The sequence below is a fragment of the Triticum urartu genome, unplaced genomic scaffold (assembly GCF_056163025.1).
Source record: "Triticum urartu cultivar PI428250 unplaced genomic scaffold, HENAU_Tu73 scaffold1, whole genome shotgun sequence".
In the NCBI taxonomy this organism is placed as follows: domain Eukaryota; kingdom Viridiplantae; phylum Streptophyta; class Magnoliopsida; order Poales; family Poaceae; genus Triticum; species Triticum urartu.
In genome coordinates, this window is record NW_028259461.1 from 10,908,589 (window position 1) to 10,919,155 (window position 10,567).

Below are 10,567 nucleotides of genomic sequence, written 5' to 3' on the forward strand. Positions count from 1 at the left end.
ATCTAAAACATTAGAGATTTTTGCCCATAAAAGGAATCATAATAAGGACTTGCAATTTGTAGAAATTATCAAGTAGTACTTTCTTCGGATTCCGATCCAGAGTATGTTCCCATTCACTTGTTAAGGAAATGGCTATCAAGAACGAATTAACCCTTTATCCATTTTTTCTTTTTAAATACCCCCTCCCTGGGGAAAGAAGAATAGTAAAAAAGATATGGAGTGCACTAGAAAAAATTTTCATTATTTCCTTCCTCTATCCATATTCATGCAGAATTGCTCATGAACTAATACCCAACTCTTTCCATTTATTAATTGAATTCCTATAACAAGTAACAAGTGTTTTATTCCAAGATTAAGTTATTACTGAACAAAGAAAAATTTTCATTATATTATAAAGGATGAGATCAATTCGGAAGCGCTTTTTCTTATTCTAGCAGACGGAATTCCTTTGGTCTAATTTAGGACTTTCAAATCTATTTTATTTTATCTAATTCTATCTACGCCCCCGGGGCTAGGAACAAAACAGTCCTTTCCTTTTTCTGATCATAGAGAAGCCGTATGAAGCTAAGGTTTCATGTACGGTTTTGAAATAGCGGTGGGAACTGTGATGTTATCACCGACTATGATTATCTAACAGTTCAAGTACAGTTGATATAGTTGAAGCACAGTCAAAATACGGTTTTTTTGGATGGAATATTTGGCGTCAGCCTATAGGTTTTCTGGTTTTTTTAATTTCTTCTTTGGCAGAATGTGAAAGATTACCCTTTGATTTACCAGAAGCGGAGGAAGAATTAGTAGCAGGTTACCAAACTGAATATTCCGGTATCAAATATGGTTTATTTTATCTTGTTTCTTACCTAAATTTATTAGTTTCTTCTTTATTTGTAACAGTTCTCTACTTGGGCGGGTGGAATTTATCTATTCCCTATATATCCTTTTTTGATTTTTTCCAAATGAATAAAGCAGTTGGAATTTTGGAAATGACAATGGGTATATTTATTACATTAACTAAAGCTTATTTATTTCTCTTCATTTCTATCACAATAAGATGGACTTTACCGAGGATGAGAATGGATCAGTTATTAAATCTTGGATGGAAATTTCTTTTACCTATTTCCCTGGGCAATCTCTTATTAACAACCTCTTCTCAACTTGTTTCACTATAAATAAGATAATACAATAATAGTAAGAATATTTTCAACACAAAAGCTCTCTCAAACAAGAGAAAGAAACATATCTTTTTCATAGATATTTAGAATGAATATGTTCCCTATGGTAACTGGGTTCATGAGTTATGGTCAACAAACAATACGTGCTACAAGGTACATAGGTCAAAGTTTCATAACTACCTTATCCCACACAAATCGTTTACCTATAACGATTCACTACCCTTATGAAAAATCAATTACACCAGAGCGTTTCCGAGGGCGAATCCACTTTGAATTTGATAAATGTATTGCTTGTGAAGTATGTGTTCGCGTATGTCCGATAGATTTACCCGTTGTGGATTGGAGATTTGAAAAGGATATTAAAAGAAAACAATTGCTTAATTATAGTATTGATTTCGGAGTTTGTATATTTTGTGGCAATTGTGTTGAGTACTGTCCAACAAGCTGTTTATCAATGACTGAAGAATATGAACTTTCTACCTATGATCGTCATGAATTGAATTACAATCAAATTGCTTTAAGTCGGTTACCAATCTCCATAATGGGAGATTACACAATTCAAACAATTAGGAATTCGTCTGAAAGTAAAATAAACAAAGAAAAATCTTCGAATTCAAGAACGATTACTGATTACTAAACTTTGATTTTGTCTTTCTGTTATAAAAATCTAATAATTCTTTATTAAACTTTAAAATTAAACTATAAAGAAAAACGAAAAACTACTGCTTATTGGAAATTATTTCTTATTTTAAATCAGACTAGATTTTCGTGATATAATATAATTTATAACTATAAGTTTATACACAAAAAAATACCCTAATCCTTTTTTCCTTCCTTGAATCCTTTAGTTTTAGTCAGTTCATGAAAAATTTTATACTATTAATTTCTTTTTATCCATAATGGATTTACCTGGACCAATACATGAGATTCTTATGCTATTTGGGGGATTTGTTCTTCTACTAGGGGGTCTAGGAGTAGTATTACTTACCAACCCCATTTATTCTGCCTTTTCGCTGGGATTAGTTCTTGTTTGTATATCCTTATTCTATTTTTTATTAAATTCCTACTTTGTAGCTGTCGCACAACTTCTTATTTATGTGGGAGCCATAAATGTCTTGATCATATTCGCTGTAATGTTCGTAAATGGCTCAGAATGGTCTAAAGATAAGAATTATTGGACTATTGGAGATGGGTTCACTTCACTCGTTTGTATAACTATTGTTTTTTCACTAATGACTACTATCCCAGATACGTCGTGGTATGGAATTCTTTGGACTACAAGATCAAACCAAATAGTAGAACAGGGTCTCATAAATAATGTTCAACAAATTGGAATTCATTTAGCAACCGATTTTTATCTTCCGTTTGAACTCATTTCCATAATTCTTCTAGTTTCTTTAATAGGTGCAATTACTATGGCTCGGCAATAAGAAAACTTAGAAAAAGTACAAATTATAAGAATTGCAAATCTAAAATAAATAACTAAAGAATCACAATTTTGATTTAGTAAAATCCATCTACTGCCAACAAATACCTCCTTTTTTTTTTTTTTTTTTTTCTTTTGTTGTGTAATTGTTCTATTGTAATTAATTGAATCGGTTCAATTCTTGCCCTCATATTGAAATGAATCGAGATTGATAAGGAGTTAGTTAATGATGTTTGAGCATGTACTTTTTTTGAGTGTCTATTTATTTTCGATTGGTATCTATGGATTGATCACAAGCCGAAACATGGTTAGAGCTCTAATATGTCTTGAACTTATACTGAATTCAATTAATCTAAATCTCGTAACATTTTCTGATCTATTTGATAGTCGCCAATTAAAAGGAGATATTTTCGCAATTTTTGTTATAGCCCTTGCAGCTGCTGAAGCCGCTATTGGACTATCCATTCTTTCTTCCATCCATCGTAATAGGAAATCCACTCGTATCAATCAATCTAATTTATTGAATAATTAGACTTTTGAATAATTAGACATAGAATCCTCTAAACAAAGGCGCACATATTAAAATAAATAGAAATCAATACTATTTTCTTAGTATTATTTGAGAATATCCATTTTTTTTAGTAGATTATTGCATAGTATTCTTTTTCACTTAAATGAATTTTTGTATTTGTAATTCATTGATATTGCAATTTGAATATTGCAATAATTTATATTGAAAAGACGATAGCCAATTTATTGGCTAATTCGAATTCGTCTGTACAATTCGTAAAATTCTTTCTTATTTCTTATTTATTGTTGAAATCCAAAATTAAAGTCTCTTGGCTCTCTTCACGCTTTCTCACAAACAGATTAAAAAATAGATTTTTTTTTTTGAAGTTTGGATAAACCATTGCTTCGTCTGGTGTCTACAATACATATGACTCATTATAGTACTAATTTCATTTTTACCAGATCGAAAAATTTTATGTTGAAAAGAAAAATTTATAGATCCAATGTCACATTCCGTAAAAATTTACGATACATGTATAGGATGCACTCAATGTGTACGAGCTTGTCCAACAGATGTATTAGAAATGATACCCTGGGATGGATGTAAAGCCAAGCAAATTGCTTCCGCGCCGAGAACCGAAGATTGTGTGGGTTGTAAGAGATGTGAATCTGCCTGCCCGACAGATTTTTTAAGTGTCCGCGTTTATTTAGGGCCTGAAACAACACGTAGCATGGCTCTATCTTATTGATACGTTACAAAAAACTTCACTCGAATCGTCTGATTCCTCTTTACCGAAGAAGCCTGTGCTCGAAATAATCGAGCACGGGCTTTTCTGGTCAAAACGTATCTTGTCTTTATCACTTTATCATGAGTTATTTTCCTTGGTTAACAATACTTGTTGTTTTGCCGATATTTGCAGGTTCATTAATTTTCTTTTTACCTCATAAGGGAAACAAAGTCGTTAGGTGGTATACTATATCTATTTGTTTATTAGAATTCCTTCTAATGACTTATGCGTTCTGTTATCATTTCCAACTGGAGGATCCCTTAATCCAATTAAAGGAGGATTATAAATGGATAGATGTCTTCGATTTCCACTGGAGATTGGGAATCGATGGACTTTCATTAGGATCTATTTTATTGACAGGATTTATCACTACTTTAGCTACTTTAGCAGCTTGGCCAATTACACGGAATTCGCGATTATTCTATTTCCTGATGCTCGCAATGTATAGTGGTCAAATAGGATTATTTTCTTCGCGAGACCTTTTACTTTTTTTTATCATGTGGGAGTTAGAATTAATTCCTGTTTACTTACTTTTATCCATGTGGGGGGGGAAGAGGCGTCTATATTCAGCTACAAAGTTTATTTTGTATACTGCAGGCGGTTCCATTTTTTTCTTAATCGGAGTTCTGGGTATGGGCTTATATGGTTCCAACGAACCAGGATTAGATTTGGAAAGATTAATTAATCAATCATACCCTGCAACCTTGGAAATACTTTTATATTTTGGCTTCCTTATTGCTTATGCTGTCAAATTGCCGATTATACCCCTACATACGTGGTTACCAGATACCCATGGGGAAGCACATTATAGTACATGTATGCTTTTAGCGGGAATATTATTAAAGATGGGAGCATATGGATTGATTCGGATCAACATGGAATTGTTACCTCATGCTCATTATCTATTTTCGCCCTGGTTAGTAATAATAGGAGCGATCCAAATAATCTATGCAGCTTCAACTTCTCTTGGTCAACGAAATTTCAAAAAAAGAATAGCTTATTCCTCTGTATCTCACATGGGTTTCATAATTATAGGAATTGGTTCCATAACCAACATTGGACTCAATGGAGCTATTTTACAAATATTATCCCATGGATTTATTGGTGCTACACTTTTTTTCTTGGCAGGAACCGCTTCTGATAGAATGCGTCTTGTTTATCTCGAAGAACTGGGGGGAATATCTATCCCAATGCCTAAAATTTTTACCATGTTTAGTAGCTTTTCAATGGCTTCTCTTGCCTTACCAGGAATGAGTGGTTTTGTCGCAGAATTAGTAGTATTTTTTGGACTAATTACTAGTCCAAAATTTCTGTTAATGCCAAAAACACTAATTACTTTTGTAATGGCAATTGGAATGATATTAACTCCTATTTATTTATTATCTATGTTACGCCAGATGTTCTATGGATACAAGCTATTTAATGTTCCAAACGCAAATTTTGTGGATTCTGGACCACGAGAACTCTTTATTTTAATCTGTATCTTTTTACCAGTAATAGGAATTGGTATTTATCCAGATTTTGTTCTCTCCCTATCCGTTGACAGGGTAGAGGCTCTCTTATCCAATTATTATCCTAAATAGGTTTGCTTTTTTTTACTCGTCTGCTCTATTAATGCAGAAATAAGTAAAAAAGTATATAATGCAGAAATAAGTAAAAAAGTATAATTAGATCTATCTCGAATTTTTGAGAACCCTTTGATAAGGCGTTCAAGGGGTTCTCAAATAAAACATAAAAGTAAAAACCTTCATTTCATGAAGGTTTTATTTTATGTAATCATTTAGGTGTTAATGTAAACGAACCATAACTATGTAAGCCTATTCCTAATAGATTTATACCAAAATAACAAATCCAAATTATAAGAAATCCTATCAAAGCTATAAGTGCAGAATTCGTACCCTTCCAATTTGGATTTGTTCTACTATGTAAATAAATTGCGAATATGGTCCAAGTAATAAATGCCCAAGTTTCCTTAGGATCCCAATTCCAATAGGATCCCCAGGCCTCATTAGCCCATACTGCTCCACAAAGAATACCTACGGTTAAAAGGGTAAATCCTAGGCTAATGACACGATAACTCCAAGAATCCAAACGCTCCGTTAATTGATATTTGTAATAATTTGGAAATGAAGGGACAGAGGTTCTTTTTAAAGCACTTCTTTTTGCATAAAAATATTTAATATCACTAAAGAAAAATGTTTTATTTAAAACATTTTTTTTCTTTTTAGAAAAGAAATGGAAATTATTTCGAAATCTAATGATTAGAATAGCGGCAGATAATAAGGATCCGCACAAAAGAGTTGCATAGCTTAATAACATCATACTGACATGCATCATTAACCACTGAGATTGTAGAGCAGGTACTAGTATCGTGGATTGATGCATTTCAGTTAAAAGACCCGATGTGGCAAAGCCTTGCGTTAAAATAGTACTTGGCGTAGTTATTGTGCTTAAATCATTTTTAGAGTTCTGTATTTTAGGAATGGTATGAAGAATATACAGGGCCCATGAAAGGAAGATCAATGACTCATATAAATTACTTAATGGAAAATGTCCCGAGGAAGCCCAACGAGAAACTAAGAATCCTGTTATAGAGAAAAAAGTAACTATCATTCCTTTTTCTGACGAATCGCGTAATCCTCCAAGTTCACGAACTAATAAGGTTATAAAATGAATCGTAATCACAATTGAAATCGTTGAGAAAGAGATATGAGTTAGTATATGTTCTAAAGTTGCAAATAGCATAAGGGGAAGGTCCCATTACAAAATTGTAAATTTCGAATTGATTTCTAATCTATTGTATTCTTTTTCAAGAATGCCGCCACTCGGATTCGAACCGAGATGCTTGAGCACTGCTTCCTAAGAGCAGCGTGTCTACCAATTTCACCATGGCGGCTAACTTCAAATAATAGGTAACTTAAAAGAATAATAGCTATTATCTTGGGAATCGTCGATATTGGGAAAGTCCATAAAATTTAGGAACATTAGAGTTTTCATTAAAATAGACTTCGTTTGGTAGTATCGTTTCCATTTTTTTTTTTTACAATAAACTCTTGCTTTGCCCAATAGAAACACAAACACTGCTTGAAAGAGTTGGAACTTCTTTTTTCTAACTTGCAATTATAGAACTAATTTTTTCTAATTAATTTCCCCTTTACATTTTGAAAATTCTTTCAATACAATGAAAAAAATCCAAAAGGGTTTCTATTTAATGATGAAATTAAAATAAAATGGATAAATAGAAAAGGCTTTTTGGATTTTTTAAAAATTTCTAGAATGAAAGTCTTTATGCTCTTATTAATAAGATTTACTAACCTTATGATTTTGGAGAAGATAGGTGGAAGTTGTAAGTCCTATTGTAAGAATACTCCACTTTTCATAATTTTCCTAATAGAATATGAGGATTCTATTAGGAAAATTATGAAAAGTTCATTGATAGGAAAAGAATACTTAGCACACAGTATACCAAACAAAACTTTTTTTTTCTTGTATATATAAGATAAGAGGGGTTTTTTGTTCTAAGAATATTGTACCGAGTAATTCGACACATAAAAGTACATTCAAAGAAGAATCCAAATTATTAAATAATTGGAATTCTTTTTTGATAAGTCAATTCATATTATTCCAAAATCTTATTATTTGTTTGTTGCCCAGAAAAACCCTTTGGTTTTGGATGCTCATTACCGCTCGAAAATGATCTTGATTTTACTAAAGAATAAGATTGTACTATGGAAAAATAAGTCTTTTTCTTCCAAATATTTTTACGAATACGCTTTTTTGACATTGAAGTACGTTTTTTTGGAACTGCCATTCAAAAAGGAAATTACTTTTTTCTAGTTGTATGTGAAAGACATCTATTGCTGCAAATCAATCCTTCTTTCTTCTTTTTATTAGTATTTATACTTAGATACTGAAAGATACTTAAATTTTGAATTATTTTTTACTTCATTTTGTCTAATGCGGATAAGACAACAAGAATTTTTTAACATTTTTTCTTTATATATTTTATACTTTTTTTTTAATAATATAGAATATATAGAAGGGTTTCTCATTTAAATCTATTTATATCTATTTATATATCAAGTATACTCCATATATAGATATATGGTATGGAAGCCTATCCCCCATATAAGATAAGACGGGGGGATAAAAAGAAGGGAAAATGAAAATAGTTAATTAAGTTCAGAATGGTATTCCATAAAGGAAAGGAATTCCAATCAAAACAAAAAATACTGAGTCTCTTAAACAAGACATTCTAAAACTTAGGTAATTTATAGTCATTAGAATTTTAGTTCTATATGAAGTAAGGACTATTCGATAATTTCTTATAAACATAGGTTTTCATTGGAATTCACTCAATCAGTTAATTATGGAACAAGAGAGCTGTTTCATCTTTGTTTTAAAGAAATATAAAAATGAATTATGAATAGAAAGTAAAATGATTCCACTTTTTTTTTTTTATTTTTATAAATATCTTTATTTAGTTAATAAAATAACTTCGTTACCTAGTTATTTTATTAACTTTTTTAATTTAACCAACTAAACCCATTCTTAATTTTTAATTATTTCAATGAGATAAATTTTGGAAAAATTAAGAATTTCAGTATTTTTTCTTATTCTTTTTATTTATTCTTTCAGAAAGAGATAAGAATTGGTTTGGTGAATCGGAAACAATTTTATAGAAAAATTGAAGTAAAAATTGAAGTAAAAATTGCAATTTCTTTTCTTATGGAACATACATATCAATATGCATGGGTAATCCCTCTTCTCCCACTTCCAGTTATTATGTCAATGGGATTTGGCCTTATTCTTATTCCGACAGCAACAAAAAATCTTCGTCGCATATGGGCTTTTCCTAGTGTTTTACTCTTAAGTATAGCTATGGTATTCTCAGTTCAACTGTCTATTCAACAAATAAATGGAAGTTCGATCTATCAATATCTATGGTCTTGGACCGTCAATAATGATTTTTCTTTAGAATTTGGATACTTGATTGACCCACTTACTTCTATTATGTTAATACTAATTACTACTGTAGGAATCCTGGTTCTTATTTATAGTGATGGTTATATGTCTCACGATGAAGGATATTTGAGATTTTTTGTTTATATAAGTTTTTTCAATACTTCCATGTTGGGATTGGTTACTAGCTCCAATTTGATACAAATTTATTTTTTTTGGGAACTCGTGGGAATGTGTTCTTATTTATTGATAGGCTTTTGGTTTACACGACCAATCGCAGCGAGTGCTTGTCAAAAAGCTTTTGTAACTAATCGTGTAGGGGATTTTGGTCTATTATTAGGAATTTTAGGTTTTTTTTGGATAACAGGTAGTTTAGAGTTTAGGGATTTGTTCAAAATAGCTAATAACTGGATTCCTAATAATGGAATTAACTCTTTACTTACTACTTTGTGTGCTTTTTTATTATTCCTTGGTGCAGTTGCGAAATCCGCACAATTCCCTCTTCACGTATGGTTACCCGATGCTATGGAAGGGCCCACTCCTATTTCGGCTCTTATACACGCAGCAACTATGGTTGCTGCGGGAATTTTTCTTCTAGCTCGACTTCTTCCTCTTTTCATATCTTTACCTTTGATAATGAGTTTTATTTCTTTAGTAGGTACAATAACACTATTCTTAGGAGCTACTTTAGCTCTTGCTCAGAGAGATATTAAAAGAAGCTTAGCCTATTCTACAATGTCTCAATTGGGTTATATGATGTTAGCTCTAGGTATAGGTTCTTATCAAGCTGCTTTATTCCATTTGATCACTCATGCTTATTCAAAAGCTTTATTGTTCTTGGGATCCGGATCCGTTATTCATTCAATGGAACCTCTTGTTGGATATTCACCAGATAAAAGTCAAAATATGGTTCTTATGGGCGGTTTAAGAAAATACATTCCAATCACAAGAACTACTTTTTTATGGGGTACACTTTCTCTTTGTGGTATTCCACCTCTTGCTTGCTTCTGGTCCAAAGATGAAATCCTTAGTAATAGTTGGTTGTATTCGCCCTTTTTTGGAATAATAGCCTCCTTTACTGCAGGATTAACTGCCTTTTATATGTTTCGGATATATTTACTTACATTTGATGGGTATTTGCGTGTTCATTTTCAAAATTACAGTAGCACTAAAGAGAGTTCCTTGTATTCAATATCCTTATGGGGAAAAAGGATACCCAAAGGAGTGAATAGGGATTTCGTTTTATCAACAACGAAGAGTGGAGTTTCTTTTTTTTCACAAAATATACCAAAAATTCAAGGTAATACAAGAAATAGGATAGGATCCTTTACTACGTCTTTTGGGGCTAAAAAAACTTTTGCCTATCCGCATGAAACGGGAAATACTATGTTATTTCCTCTTCTTATATTACTACTTTTCACTTTGTTCATTGGATTCATAGGAATCTCTTTTGATAATGGAGGAATTGGTAATGGAATAGCAGAGTTAACCATATTATCAAAGTGGTTAACTCCCTCAATAAACTTTACCCAGGAAAGTTCTAATTCTTTTGTAAATTCATATGAATTTATTACTAATGCAATTTCTTCTGTAAGTCTAGCTATCTTTGGTTTATTCATAGCATATATCTTCTATGGATCCGCTTATTCTTTTTTTCAGAATTTGGATTTAATAAACTCTTTTTACAAAGGAAATCCTAAAAAAGAATTTTT